This window comes from Alligator mississippiensis, chromosome 16 (assembly GCF_030867095.1).
Source record: "Alligator mississippiensis isolate rAllMis1 chromosome 16, rAllMis1, whole genome shotgun sequence".
Taxonomy (NCBI): domain Eukaryota; kingdom Metazoa; phylum Chordata; order Crocodylia; family Alligatoridae; genus Alligator; species Alligator mississippiensis.
In genome coordinates, this window is record NC_081839.1 from 1465781 (window position 1) to 1480979 (window position 15199).

General features: G+C 58.9%; 1 long non-coding RNA gene across 1 annotated transcript in view; it reads right to left on the minus strand.

Annotated features, from left to right (window-relative positions):
- Window positions 1–452: 452 nt before the first annotated feature.
- LOC132246508 (uncharacterized) overlaps window positions 453–15199 on the minus strand; it is a 46875-nt gene continuing 32128 nt past the window's right edge. Inside the window, exon 4 of the long non-coding RNA XR_009457833.1 lies at window positions 453–1042. This is a non-coding gene — a long non-coding RNA (uncharacterized LOC132246508). The remainder of the gene's footprint in view (window positions 1043–15199) is intronic.

Here is a 15199-nt window from a genome sequence, read left to right on the forward strand (position 1 = left end):
GGGGAGCCGCCCGTGCTGGGGACCCCTCGACCAGGGCAGGGGAAGGCTGCCAGGGCCACGCGGTGGGGGGGCGCACCTTGAACTCGGGCCCCCAGCTCTGCCCCAAAGAGCCCGCGGCACCTACTCTTCACGGGGAACAAAGTGGTCGAGGTGGCAAAGGTGCAAAGTGGCACGGCCTGGAGGCTGCTCCGTGCCTGCAGGCTGGGTGCCCCGGGGTGGGGACGGGGATGTGGTCTGGGCCCAATTGTGGAGGCCGATTGCTTCCCGAGAGCCCCCCGCTTTGGGGGTACGTGTGTGTGGGGTGGGGGAATATGTACGTGCACGTGTGCAGGTGCTGTCTCTAGTCTCTCTCCGCATCCTCCAGACCAAGCAAGCTCTGCTTTACACCCCGAGGGAAGGCGGCAAGATCCGTGCGAGAAGCTTCAGCCAAATAAATCAACAACGGAGTCCGGTCTCGCTGGCAAACTGCTGCTTTTAATGCATGGCCAAATGTCACCTCCTCCCACCCGTCGGCCGCCGGGACCCTCACAACCCGTGCAGCCGTTCGCATCGCTCGCTGCAACCAGCAAGGACGTGGGGGGGACTCGCTTCCTCCCACTCTGCCTCTGCGCCATGCACCCCGCTTGGAGGCCGGGGCTTTTGTCTGGCCCCCGGGAAAGGTCAACGAGCCCGTCGCTGTCACTGGAGCCCCGGCTGGCAGAGGCTCGGGCTGTTCCCCACGGGAGGCAGCGGATTCGAATCCTGCCAGCAGCCCTGCAAGGCTCGATGCCAGCGACGCGGGCAAGTGACGGACGGCCCCGTCTCCAGCGGGCAGGATCCCGCTCTCCCAATGCAGCCGCCGAAGCTCTGCGCACCACGTGCTCCGCTCAGGGGGACGTGCCACCGATCTGCCCGCTGCTGGCATGGCTTTTCCCCCTTCCCTGCCACCGCTTCACGTGCTGCCGACCCCTGGTTTTATTCGGGCAGTGACCGGCGGGTCTCGGCCCGGGGTTGTCCACTTGGCTTCCGGGGCAGCCAGCTCCATGGCTTCAGATCGCGGCACCTGCCAAGTAGAAGGAGAGAGTTCAGTGAGCCGGCCTGGCATGCGCACAGCCCTGTCGGCTGCGGGGCAAATCCTGGCCCCGCTGCCTGGAGTGGCCTAAACGTGGCTGTTGCATCCCTGCGTGGACCCGGGAGCTCGAGGTGCTCAGCCCCTGGGGACGCCGGCCCCTTCCTAACGCCCTTCGGAGCCAGCGCCCCGGTCTGACAGCCGGAGCCGTTACTCTAGCCAGCTCGAGGACGGCCTGTTTGCAATGCCGCAGGCTCCGGCTGTCTGGCCGGCTCGTCGGGGCAGAGCCTGCTTCAGGAAATGCCTGTACGAGGCCCAGACAAGGTTCCTGGGGTAAATGGGAGATCTTTTATTAGATGCAATAAATAGTTGGAAAAAACTGTTCTTTGCAAGCGCTGTACAAGGAGCAGGCTCAGGGTCTCAGCGGGGCATCCCGTGGCTGCCCGCCTCAAGCCGTGTGCCCCGGGGTTGTCTGGCTCCTCTCACGGCACCTTGTTGGCTGCTTTGCCCCCTGGGCAGGGTCGATGCCTGTGGTGCCATGCAGTTGCCCCCGCTCCTAGGGATGCTGCTGGCACAGGTGAGCTCACACAGACACAACCCCCATGACATGCTGGCGCAGGGGCCTGGCACGCTGCCGTTCACAGCTCCTTTCAGACATTGCAGGTCTCTCTGCCCTCCTCCCATGGCAAAAGCCCTGGGAGGACTCACCCTCCTCCCCTCCCTGCCCAGCCGAAATAGCAGAGGAATGAGCACGGCCCCGCCGCGCTGCAGCAAGCGGCTGGTGCAATCAGGCGCTTCTCCTCGGAGCCAGGCAGAGGAGAAGGAGCTGCTCATAATGGATTTTATGCTTTACCTTGAACTTGTGGGCCGGTGACGGAAATCCCCCTTTTATTAATTCGACTGATGGGAAATCGTCATTTACAAATGCACCGTTCACCCGGCGCAGGTGGCCGCGGGTCAGGTGTCGGCAGCGAGTGGGAAGAGTCAATGCATTAAGAGAGACTCTGCCGAGAGGGTGTTAACTGCTTGGCTGCTGACAGATATCCCCGGCGGAAGGCACACGCCTGGCAGAGGATGCGAGCGGCGTGCTGCAGCCCTCACTATGGCACAGGGCCTTGCAGGATGGCTGGGGCAGGCTTCCCTGCAGGATGCGGCTCTGGCCCCTTCAGAGCAGGGGAGCATCTGTCTAGCAGGTATTGCAGCTGTGCTGCCTTTGGGCAGGGTGCACGGGCAGAGCAAGGGCTGCGCAGAGGAGCAGGCAGCGAAATGGCCAACATCCCTGACACCGCAAGGGAAGGGAGCGTGTATGCACACGTGAGCATGCACATGCATGTGCCCTGTGTGCGCGTGTGAGTAGGGGGACAAGCTAAAGTCGCTGGAACATTTTGTTTCTGGACCCGTTGCCTGCTCAGCGTGCCCCGGGCAGGAACAGGACCCAGCCTCTGCCCCACCGCGGCGCGGGCTCCCTTCCTCTCCTCGAGTCCTGGCTGAGTTTCCTTCCGGCTTGTCCGCGCCATTCATTCTCCCACCTGACAATAACCCCTCTGAGGCTGTGCTTCAAGAGACCCTCAAAGGAGCCTTGTGCGGCGTAGACAGGGATGGACGTCATGGGGGGCCGGGGAGGACTGAACTGCTGATGTGGGAGGTGGGCTGGTTGCTCTATCTGTTACGGCCCTTCCCTTTACAGCGGGGTCCCTGCACCTGGCTAACAGCCGGCCAGGCCAGGCCAGGGCCAGGGCCAGGTGCGGGCGCTCACGTGGCCGGGCGGTGAGCGTCTGGCCTGGGCGAGGGGTCCGAAGGGGAGTTTGCTCTGTCCCCATAGCAGAGTAGGTGCACGTCCTGCACCTTGCCCAGGCGGGACATCTCAGCACTGCCCCGTGCCTGTGCCCACCTGCCCTGGCGCCACGGACATCATCCAGTTATGCATCAAGGAGCTTGTTCTGGCTCCTCCTGGACCACGCGTCCCAAATCGGGGAAGTCTGAAACCACGACAGTTTTCACACCCTGGCCATCCCGGGAAAGAAAAGCGGCAGCCGAACTGCTCGGGGGCTTGAAAGCCTCGTTTAAAAACTACATGAGCTCAAAGCCTTACACAAAAGGCTGCTTGGCGCAGGGACGGGGGGATCTGTCCTTCTGGAAATGTCCGAGCCAAACATGGGGGTCGTTTCCGACGTTCTCCAACATTGAGGGAAGCCGCTCTTCCCCGGGCAAGGCGTTGGGTGGGGCCAAGCCGCACCTTCCCACAGAAAGACGGTCCAACGATAAATTCCCGGCCGGATCCGACGATGCCGATGGTGACGACTCCTTCACGTGGGAATCCACCGACATGGCGGCAAAAGCTCGGGGCAGCGCCGCCTCCTCCACGCTCCTTTCTCCCTTCCTCTGGGCCTCCCTTTGCCATCTCCCCGGCCCCCGCCCCTCTCCAACGTGCGCTGGGAAAAGCTGGATGGAGAAACAGCTTGAGATCCAGCCGGGGAATTCATTTAAATAAATTTCCATGCGGATTAATTTCCCCTCCCTGCTCCCCCTCCCCGCTCGGCGGTGGGAACCGGAGTCTGTTACCAAGGCTGTGGGTTACCGCGTGAGCATGGGTGTGCGTGCGCGTGCGTGCACACGCGTGTGGCACGGCCATGGGAAGAACTGCTGGGCGGGAGGGAGCGGAGATGAATGGCCGGAGCCCTTTGAGAAGGTGGCTCGCCGGAGGGGGGGAGGGGGTGGGCGATGTGTCTGGGTTGGGTGTTTTGCATGAGAAAGGATGAATGCATTTTGCTGGGGGGCTGAGACTGGACGAGGGGGCCCCGGTCCTGGCCCCCGCTGTATTCATCTCTCACTTCCAAGGGGGGTATCCCCTTGCAGGCCCAAGGGAAGGTGGGGGCAGGGGCCAGATCCTGAGCTCCGCTCCCCTTCCCGTGCTGCTCGGACTGGGGTCGCTGCCCCAGCTGGGCCAAGCCCGCGCGTCCCTAATCCCACTTCTGGACTTCCAGGACCAGGATTCAGGCTCTTGGCATGACCCATGATAAAGATGGAGCATGTGGCCAGTCTGGATTGGGACTGGGATTGGGGTTGGGATCTTCCATCCCCTGCACCAGCCACCTGAGTTGGGGACTCGGCGACAAGGCTGCCGTCCCTGCCTGTCGATACCTACTGACAGGACGTGCTCCTTGCTGTTTTGTTGCATCAGGAAAAGAGCCCCCAAAGCTTCGGAGGTGTCCCAGCGCGTCAGCAACGGAGAACGGAGACGTGGGACCTTTTCTACCAGGCAGGGCGGGGAGAGGAGCTGTTTTAGGAGACGGGGAAGGGGATAAAGGGCAGATACCCTCCGCCTGGTGGGTGCTGCAAGGCCGGCGCGAGGCCGGGCAGTCGAACGCTTAGATCAAGGGGAGGCAGGTTGCTCGGGGTCCCGGCCCCAGCACCGGGACGGAGGGTGATGCAGAGCCCGGGGCAGGGGATGCCTGGCGTCCGGATCTGGGCTTCTCCTTTCTGCCTCTGCTGCTCGCCCAGCAGCGCGACCGCAGCCAAGTCACCTCACTTCACTGCGCCGGCCGGGCGAGAGCTCGGGGCGCCGGGCTCCCTGCAAGGCGCTGCCAGGTGTATCCCCAGCACCAAAGTGCCCACACGCCCACACCCAGCAATTGGGGGGGTCCCAAAGACCCCGCTAGCCACCCACCCGCACCTCTGGCACCCAAATGCCATTCAAGATCCCAAAGGCTGCAAAGGAAACTGAACCCGGGTCCCAAACTAGTCACCAGCAGCTGCATCTTAGTCTGACCCCATCCCCCTCCTTTACCTGGAGCCTGCTTCCATGCGAGGCAGCCGGAGAGGATTCCCAGGTGCGAGGCCGCGAGGACACATCCCTCCGTGGCCAGGGCTCGGTGCCCTACTCTGCCCTGGGGGTTTCTTTCACCCCCGTCTCCAGCCCCGAGAGCGCTCCTGGGTGGAGGATGCTTTACTTCCCCAGTGGGAATGTGGGGGCTGCCCCAGGCTCTGTGCTCGGGGCCCTTCGCTCACGGCTTTAGCTCCCGCGGCCAGAGCGGTCTCGGCAGGGCGGCGCGCACAACAGTGGGTGGCAGGAGAACAGGCCTGCTGCGAGGTGACAACGTCCCTGTAGGCTTAAGGGCTGGCGAGCCCAAGCCACTGGCCGGCGTGCTGGGAGGAACGGTCGAGCCGCTCCCACCCTGACCGCAACCATCAGCATCCAGCGATGCCGGGCAGTGCCAGCACCTGGAGCTGGGCCCAGCGGGTCTGGGCAGGCTGGCACCAGCACAGGAAATGATATATATATATTAAATAGATTTCATATCCCAGGTCAAATTAGCCAAATCGTATTGATCTGAGCAGAACTCAATCATTCTGAAAATCCTATCGACGGAGCAGGCAGAAAGTCAATCGTTCCAAGCACCGTGTGAGGCGCTACAACCGGCGAGCGTCCTCCAGCCCAGTCCCATCACCCCGGGGCTTCAGAGGCTCCCAAATCCGTTGGCGGGCATAAGCCTGAGCCTGGAGATCTTGGGGTCCGAATGCCCCCAGGCAAGCATCCTCCATCCCAGCAAGAGCTGCCATTTTCAGCACAAAAAAGTTTTTAAAAGTCCGGCAGTGCCGTCGCAGAACGCAGAGGGTGGCCGACGGGCAGCGTGAGGAACAGCCACGGGAAAGGAGCCGGCTGGGCCCTGTGATAATGCGGCCCCGTGGCGGCTGGGCATCATTACCCCGTTTCACAGGTGAGGACTGGAGGCCCAGCGAGGTTAACAGCCTTGCCCAAGGTCACAAAGAGGGTCTGTGGCAGAGCTGAGCCCAAACCAGCCACGTCCCAGCCCACTTCCACCAGCCCGGGAGCACCCTGGAAGAAGCCAGGAAGGGCCCGGTTCCCTGGACAAACGGGTCTTGTGTCACCCTCCCTCCACATGAGCCCAGGGTCGCTTTCCCTCCCCTTTTGCACCAGCGTCTGCCAGGGAGAGTGAATGTGACAGGTGGCGACACGCCTCGCCATCCCGTGCCCTTAGCGTGTGTGCACATGTATGTGCCAGGGCTGGTTTGCAGCTATTTTGTTGGCATCGTGAGGGGTTTCCACGCTCGCGCCGCGGCGGCGTTGCTGAGCCGCGAGTGGCCTCCACCAAAAGCCCCTCGGAGGGTCTCTGGCTAAATACGTCTGAGGGGGAGCGCGGGGGGAGCTTTTCACTGGAGCCAATGAAGCTCACACACAGATGAATAACGCCATCAAGCCGAGGTAAGAACACGGGGCCCACAGGGATATAATCAGGTCCTTTCACCACTAAATGCTCCATCATTGCTGAGTAATTTAGTCCACCGAGGGGGATGAGCACCACATCTTAAAGTGACAGCCCTGCTAATTTTCTGTTCAAACATCGTCACCGGCCGGCGTCGGGAGGCAGGGCTGGTTTTGCTTTGCGCCGGGCTGCGGGGCAGAGGGTGCGGGGCAGGGGGTGCCCGGGCTGGTCACCTCCGGGGGCTCGTTTAACCATCACTAGCCTCCTGTTGAGCTAAAAAAAAAGTCCTGGGGTGAGAGTCTTAAAAACCAGCATGAAGGACATTGGGGACCAGTGTCAGGGCCGGATGCTCTGCACAGAAATCCCCGTCCTCCCTCCCTCCCGCCTGCAGCCATGCCCGCACACAGCGTCTGCCCCTGCCCGTCCTGCCCACATCACCTCGGTCACCTGCCGCACTGCTCTCAGCGGCGGTTTCTGGAGGCCGATGCTAGGAGAGCAGAGGCAGCAAGGACAGGGCAGGCCGGGAGCCGACTCCCCTCGTCACGGGGCGCCGAGGACGCCTGCCAGCACAGGACAGGTCGGCCCATGAACCAGCCCCTGGCAGCAAAATGCATCCCTACAGCATCGTCTAACCCAGCCGGCTCCAGCGCGTGGGTTCAGAGTGCCCAGGGCGCCAGAAAAGGTCGAATTAAAAGGAGAAAACGAGAGGAAACCATACCAAGTGCGGTTCCCCCCTTGTTTGAAAAAGGCTTTCGGGGCAAGAAGTGCCGCAGGCACTGGCTGCACGGGCCTAGGAGAGGATGGACCCACTCCCTGCTCTTCCTCGAGGGGCAAGTGCAGATCGCTCCCCGCAGGTTATCCCTGCCCAGACCGGCTGCCCGGGCCCGGGCACCAGCACGGCAGTCCCCGCGCGCTCGCACGCCGACAATAACGCCGTGCCCGTCGGGGGGAAGGAGCCGGGGAGGGGGATTTATTTTGCATTCCTGCTTTCGGAAGAAGAGAAGCAAAGGGCTGGAAGAACAGCCCTTCAGTTCTGTGCGGCCAGCGCCTCATTATGAAACCTGTGACCAGAGGCTCCCATTCACCGCCCAGATGAAGGACAAGGCTCCTTTTAGAGCCGCTCGAGGCTCTTTTTCTACGAGATGTGAAGGCAAATTCCGCAGGACGGCAAATATTTTGATTATGAACTGAAAGAAAGCGCCGTTCCCACCCCCCGGCTCCCCCCCTTGCTTTTAAGCCAAGTGCAGGGGTGGCGGCAGGGAAGGAGCTGAAATCACATTGAATTCTGCCTGTCCTTGAACACAAGGAAGGGGACAGGCAATCGCTTTCTCGGTCTCTTTCTTTTAATTGCATTTTATGGGTGGCGAAGGTGCATTTAAGAATAACACTGCATTAAGTCTCGCGGCCTCTCAATCCCCGCGGCAGCTCGCTGACACAGGCTTCCCCTCGGGTTTCGTTGGCCACAGACAAGAAACCTCCAGAGCGGCTCTGCATACGTTAAAATAAAAATAAATATGAAATGAAAAGGAAAAAAATCCAGTTTTTGAGAAGCTCCAGAATTTGCTTGGAGTTTTTTGGGTAAAAAAAGAAAACCATTAAAAAAATCTTCCTGACCTGGCATCTTCCCTGCTGGCTGTTCCCAACCGGATGAGACCTCGCTATCCAAGAGGAAAAACTGCCCATGAGAAATATGCTGAATCGCTGCATCTCTGCGAGTGCTGGATGGAGCATCTCCACGGGCTGCCCCGTTCGCACATTCACATTTTTTGCTGCCTTCTGCAGCACCTGATGCACCGGGTCCAACCTGCTCGCAGCCCGGGGTGCTGCCGCAGCATAAGAGCATGCTAATGCAAACCAGAACCAGGTCACACGACACTCCCAGGCAGGAGCAGCCCCGCAGGCTTCAGTGGGACAGCTCGCACGCTTGAAGCTAAGCACACGCCAAAGCCTTTCTCAGCTGAGCAGTAGGGAAGTGGTTTTTACAGAGGGGCTGGTGCAATCAAGGCCAGGTGAGGGGCTGGTTTAGCAACCACTGCAGTGATTCTCAACCGGGGTGCCTTGAGATCCTTTCAAGGGTGTCGTGACATGTTAGCACGGCTAGGTGTGCAAACAGGATTCACGAGATAAACCCAGAGATCCCCCATAGGAATCCAGAGTGTTAAAAACACGCTGACCTGCTGCGGGCTTTCTGGGCTCTTTGTAATAGAAGAATTGCTCTAGTATTTTTCTGTTGTCAAAAAGCAAGGGAAAACGGTGAGCTGGCATTTTCCAAGGGGTGCCTGGAGTCTAAGGAGGGGTGCCCGTGTCTAGTGAAGGGTGCCTGAGTCTAAGGAGGGGCACCTGGAGCCTACCGAGGGGTGCTGAGAACCCGGCCCTAGTGCTTCCAGCACCGGGGGAAGTCAAAGCAAAGGACTGGCTCAGCCTGGACAGCGGCTTGTCAGCTGCAATTCTGCTCCTTGTCACTCTCCCAGCAGTTTCCGGCGCTGACTCTGGCACATTAATGCCCCAGTACAGGTGAGCCCTTGAGCGTGCGCTCAGCTTTAAGCATATGATTATGTCCCGTTGACTGAAGCAAGCGCTTGAAGTGCGGGGTCTCGCACAGCGCTCTGGCCCCCCGCCGCACCCTCTTCTCACGCCTCTGAGACCGCTGCAATCCCCCTCGGAGACGGCAGGCAAGGCTCTCGGGGCGGACGCGGTCTCTTTTACTAGGCCAACTGAACAGTTGGAAAAATTGTTCTCTGCAAGCTTTCGGGCACAAAGGCCCTTCTTCGGGCAAGGGGACTGTAAATGTAGACCCACCCTCCCGCCGGCCCTGGGGCAGCGCCGGTGCCTCGGCTGCGGGCTGCAGTTTGCAAGTCCGAGAGGAAGATGCCTGTGCACCGTGGGAGGAAGGGGCTGTCCTCGTTCCCTTGGGCAAGGGGAACCCGTGGGATTTGGGCACCTGGGGAAAGCCAAACTTCACAAGTCGCCTCTACGCCTGGCCGGTCATCCTCTGCTCCCCGGGCTCCTGCCTTCAGCCCAAGGAAGTGCAGCTCTTTGCACTTGTGGCAAGGTAGCGTGACCCAGTAGGCAGAGCAATAGGTTCTGGGCTGGGTCAACCTCGGGGGAGTCACCTCGCGCTCCGTGCCTCAATTTCCCCATCTGTGAAATGGGGCTAATGACACCCAGCCCTGAGTCATCTGCCTTCTCTTGAGGAGCAGCCCCAGATGGGAGCAAGGGCTGGCCTTGGCCTTGGCCTCGGCTCCTGGCGGATGTGACAGGCGACCAGCAGCCCACGTGCCTGCGAGCATGCGTGCCCGCGCACGCGCGCGGGGAGGAAACCTGCGCTTTTGTCAGCCCCAGCATCTCCCCCCCGGCTCTCGGGCCTCTGGCTCAGCTCAGGCAGCCAGTCGGTACGTTCGGCAGGGAACAGCGAGTTAACTTTATTAGTTTTATGGACAAAAGTGAAGGCGCTCGGCTGAATAATACATGAGGGGTTACCTCTGACCTTGAACCCATGGGTCCTCTCTCGCCCGCTGCGCAGCCCATTCACAACAGCTGGGCTGTCTAGCCACCGCCTGACAGCTCAATGCGAGCATTGTCTGGTCCCACCATCACCCGGCCCAGTCGAAAATGCAGAGAAGTTACACTATAATATTTATGGAGCGCGCTGTCACCGTCCCCCCGCCTCCGTCTCGTCTCCCCGTCCCCCACCTCTCGCCCTGGACGAAAAGCAGAATTTGCCCAATGCCCCCAGCGAGATCGGCCGAATTCACAAATTGATCGTTCGAAGACTTGCTGCTCTTTAGCCCGTCGACCCGCTGCGGCAGAGACCGAATTTCAGTGGAAACCCCCTCCGATAGCATTCGTTGGGGGTGAAGAGTGTGCCTCCGTTGAGCGTCTCCCACCAGTGACAGCTCGAGCTTGCTCCGTAAGAAAGGCAAGCTTTGAAAACAGCAATGACACATATACCCGGGCAGCTTTCCCTTGCAGCCCCTACATCCTGCAAGCTCCTTCCAAGAAAACCCGGAACAAGGACATTCTGCTTACGAGCGCGGCCTTGGAAGGGGATGCTCCTGATTTATTTTATTGCGTCTCCACTCCCTGCATAATTCCCCCATCAATTAAAACAAAAAATAAAGGGGAAGGAAAGCGCCGCTCCCCAGCCAGGCAGCAACAAGGACGATTTGAAGATTATTCTGCACCAGAGAATGGGGATGTGTGAAATCTGCTGGCCGGACTCCTTTTCAGACGTGGGAATTTGAGGTCTGTTCCAAAGCCCATTGACGTCGGTGGAAAGACGCCCATTGACTCCAACAGACACCAGCTCAGACTCTTTATGCTGGAGAGTCATTCATTCAGAATGAGGCCATCTAGGAGAATTTAACATTCAAAAAATAAAATAAAGTAGGGGGAGAATTTTAAAGGCACAGGCGACAACAAAACCCTAAATACCCCCCAGTCCGTTAGCTGGAATTCCCCCCGCACGGGCGAGGTGGTCAATGAAATGCAAACCAGGGGAGGAAGGGGAAAATTCAGCGCCAGCTTCTTAATTGGGAACAACCGCTGGAAGTGAGACTAAGGTCCCGGCTGCCCCTAACCAGGGTGACCCGGGGAGGGTTTGGAGAAAGACCAGCGGCTATATGTTGCCTTTCACCAAAGTAACCAGAAGGTACAAAGCATGACAATAAACCCTGGTGAGGGCGCCCGCGTCCGGTGAAAGGCAACCCGCTGAGGCCGAATGCTGAGACTAGGTGCACACGACAGGCACACGGCACCTCGAATGGGCCTCTCCCACGCCGTGGGCGGCTTGGGGCAGGGCGGGAGCTCCCAAAGGACTCCTGTCCTGGAAACCAGGGGGATTTGGGATACGATCCGAATGCAATGGTTTCTTTCAACCCTCCAATAACCAGCTTTACTCTGACCAGGAAAAACAGCCGAGACAAACCGGAGCGTGCGTCTACACCTGGTCGCACAACAACACGGCGCACAGATCATTTCGTTTGGTCCCTCCCATAAGAAGCGTGTGAAACAGCTCTGCCGGTTTTACGTCCTATTATCGCTGCCCAGGACAGTCGAGTGTCGCTTTCTGTCTCGCCTCCCTCTCATATTTTCATTGCCCAGGATAGTCTTTCTATCAACGCATCATTTGCAGTTCAATGAAAATCCCCAATTAAATGATGCTGTCTAAAAGACACATCGCCGGGATCAGCAATGCTGTGCAGTACATGGGAATCGGTGTAGGAGTCCGGCTATGTTCTGGGGCACGAGTCTCTTTGAACGGATCCTGATTTAAATCAGGAATAACCCGACCGAAATGTTAAGGGGAAATTTCAGAAGGGTTTAAGAGAAAAATCAGGCCTGGGTTCCCTGAAATGAATGCAGCCGTGGGCTCGGCGGGGCGCTCAGGTCTGGTCCCAGGCAGACGGACAATTTCCTACTGGGATGCCCCCTGGACAAATCACTGTTATCTCAATTGAAAAGGCATTTTATTTCTTTAAGGAAACCCCTCCCAGATGCTTATTGTTTAAAGTTTGGTCAGGGGAATGAAGGAAGGCAGGCAGGGCCAGCAGAAAGACCCAGGCCCTCACCAAGGGGAGATGTAAAAAAAAAAGCAAAACCGAAAAGTTGGCATTTTCCGAGGGTCGGCCAAGGGGTGCCCGGAGCCTAACAGTTGAGAGTCACCGGTTAGCTAAATGGGCGGAGGAAGACAGCCCGAGAGAGGTTTCCAGGCGGCGTCTCCTGCTTTTTCTCCATTTTTAAATGACCCGAAGCACTTCCACCGACTCCAGGGGCATTTGGATTTGGCCCACTTAAAGAGCCGTTCTGGACGCATCGTTCAGCTCCGTACCACTGTTATTCAAGCCCAGAGAAAATTCTGCACCGAATCCTTTTTATTTCAGCAATTCTAGCCTTGACTCCCTTCCAGGCTGTTTCATCCGATTGATTTATTTACTAGATTTCTCCTTCTTCTGTTTTATTTTAGTTTTTAATTTTTTTTTTTTAAACCAAAACTACCGGTGGAGAATAGTCCAATTTCAGTGTGGTTTGAAGTGGCAGCTGCTCGGCTGATTTAGGCAGCGGTGGCTCTGTTTGCTCCCTACCGGAGGAAGGGGTAGGTGCTTTCTGTCTGAACACCTGCATGCAAACCCAAGGAGCTAGATTTTCAGGACAGGGTCCACTATCTGGCAACAATTATTTTTCCCTATTAAAAAAAAAAAGCAATAACGGGCTTGGCTATTGTTGGGAAGCAAACCCGCCCCAGCAGGGTCCAGCCAAGCATCGCAAAGGGGCGAAGGCCTGGCACTGCACAACTCAGCCAGGAGGAGATGTACAACCTTGGATGGTGCAATCTAGCACAGGCCCACGGTAGACAGTGGAGCTGCACTAGGATCTTCGCACACCCGTGTCAGACACGTGGCGTGGATGAGGAGATGGAAACCCTGCTGCTTTGGTTAAACCAGTGGTTTTCAACCTTTTTTCATTTGCAGACCCCTTTGGAAATTTCGAGTGCAGGTGCGGACCCCTTTGAATTGCAAGTGTAGGTATTCATGTAATGTGACTGACTGCAGTCATCTTTCGCAGACCCCTTAGACATAGCGTGCGGACCCCCACGGAGGGGCTGCTATGCGGCACCTCCGCGACCACAGGTTGAAACCCGCTGGGTTAAATCAGACGGGACCTCGCACCAGCTTTCCGCGCGGGCCGTGGGATACAGCAGGCAGGACCTCGCCACCGCTTCTGCCACTTGGCTTTTATTCTGCATCTTGCAAAACGCAGCCGCTGATGTGCCGCACCAAGCAAATCATTCCTCAGACACGCCAGCTGGGATTTCCCCCTCCGCAGCAGGTCAAGAGATGAAGGTGAAAAGGGCATTCGGTCACTGCATGTTCGCATGCGTCCTGCCGCAGTGCTGCCAGGGAAAGGAAAGGCCCATTTGACCTATGCAGTGCCCTGGTCGAGGGTGTCTCTGCCCTAGAGCGGGGCTTTTCCCCAAGCAGCTGCCCCGTGGCTTCGGGAGGCTGGATGGCTTCACTGACGGGGCACGGCCATTGCCAGTTCAGATTGCAGCAAGTTGCCAAATGCAGCGCAGCACTGGCAGGCATCGCCATGACTTCTGCATACATGCTAAGCTTCCCGCGAGCGGACTTGCTCTTGCCGCCGTTCGGCAATGTGACGGGATCTGCAGGCTAACGACACGGCACAAAGGCTAATCAAATAATCAGCCGATAGCTGGAAAGCCAAGTGCATCGTGGATTGTACAGGGCGGCCTACTGGGTCATGGCCAAGAGGGAACGGAGTGAACGCAGGGGAAAGCAGGAGCATCTTGGCTGCGCGTGGGAACGTGATGGAGGGAGGACCTGAAAACCAGAGGTGCCGCTCGCGCCGGCACCCAACTGCAGGGATCAAGGCAGGCCCCGAAAGGACCTGGTGCGTTGACCCCTGCACCCCCGGTGCGGCGCTTCGATCGAGAGCACGAACTTTGGTACTTCCGCATCCCGATCGATCCCCCTCTCCTGTTATCCAGCACCTTGCATACAAGGCACAGCCGCATCCTCGCGGCGTTCAGGTCCGAAAGCACGGGTGGGAAGTCCCGCTCCTCCCGGCGCGTGGCAAGCGCCCGAAAAGGGAAATGCAATCCACTGGATGTGCCGTGTGACGCGCCGACCGGCACAGAAGAGAGCGAGACTCGTGCTGCTCCCCGGGACGCGAGGACGGCACGGGCACGTGCTTGCCGCATGGCTCCCGTGTGCCCGCACGCACGCTGCTGCAGAGATGCACGCCCAAGTCCCGGCTCTGTGATCATTCCCCATCCGGAGGGCTCCTTCAGAGAAATGCTGCATGACACGGACCCCCGAGCGCTGGCGTCTGGAGATATATTTGGACTGTCATCTCCTCCCACCCCCACAGCAGAAGACAGACGCAGCAGTCATTGCAAGGACTGAACAGAGAGCGAGGCCGGCCCTACCCCCACCCCAGGTCCCCCAAAGAGACACAAGGAAATCATACAGCCGCACAGACGGGGGGGAAGGCGCTGGGGATGGTCTGGGCACGGGAACACAAGCCTGGCTCTGTATCCAGCGCGGCAAGGCTCAAATCCCTCGTGCCAAGGCTCCAGCCCCCGGCAGCAGCAGGTTAACCTGGATAGCGGGAGGATGCTCTGCAGAGACGCCGCCGGCACCGTGGGCGTTGGTGGGGGGAGGTGAATGCCCGCTTTGACCCACCTGCCAAATTGTTTCTGCACCCAGAGCATGGGCAAACCCGAGAGCGAAAGGACTCGAGGCCTTCAGGGCAGGAAAGATGTGGCAAGAAGAGCCACGGGCAAACCCTCGTGCAACCTCCCGACGGAGCGAGTGGGCAGCGAGGTGGGAAGGGGCTACGGCGGGGCTGCGGTGCACTTAACATGGGGGAGGTGAAAGTGGTGGGCGATAAACTGGCGCGCGGCACGCTGCAGCTGGCAACGACCCCCCCCCACGAGCCGCACTCCCTCCTTGCACGCTCCCTCGCTAAGGGGAGGATTGCACGGAGGAAATAAGATGGCACCTTCTATCTAGCACATCCCTCCGGGGACGAGCTACCGGGGGGTGGGTTGGAGATGGAGGGTTGTTGTAACAAGCATCCTTCCCGGCTTGCTGAGCTAGGCATAATTGTTGCAAAACCGCTGTGCACATGCTGAGCTTCATAATTATCAAGCTTGTCTGCCAGCCTTTCCCTTCCCCCCAGCATAAATGCACATTTGATTATGATTATAGGGGCTAATTTTGTCTGGTGCATCCTAGGCATATGGGCCCCCACCTGCTCCGAATATGCAAACGACGGCTGATTTGCTTTTCCCCCGGACTGTCTGAGACAGGTCCATGGCCTATGGGCAGGCGGGGGCGGGGGAGAAACCTGGCCGCCATTTCGCTAACAAAGAGATCCCGAGCAGCAGGCATGGGCACAAAGA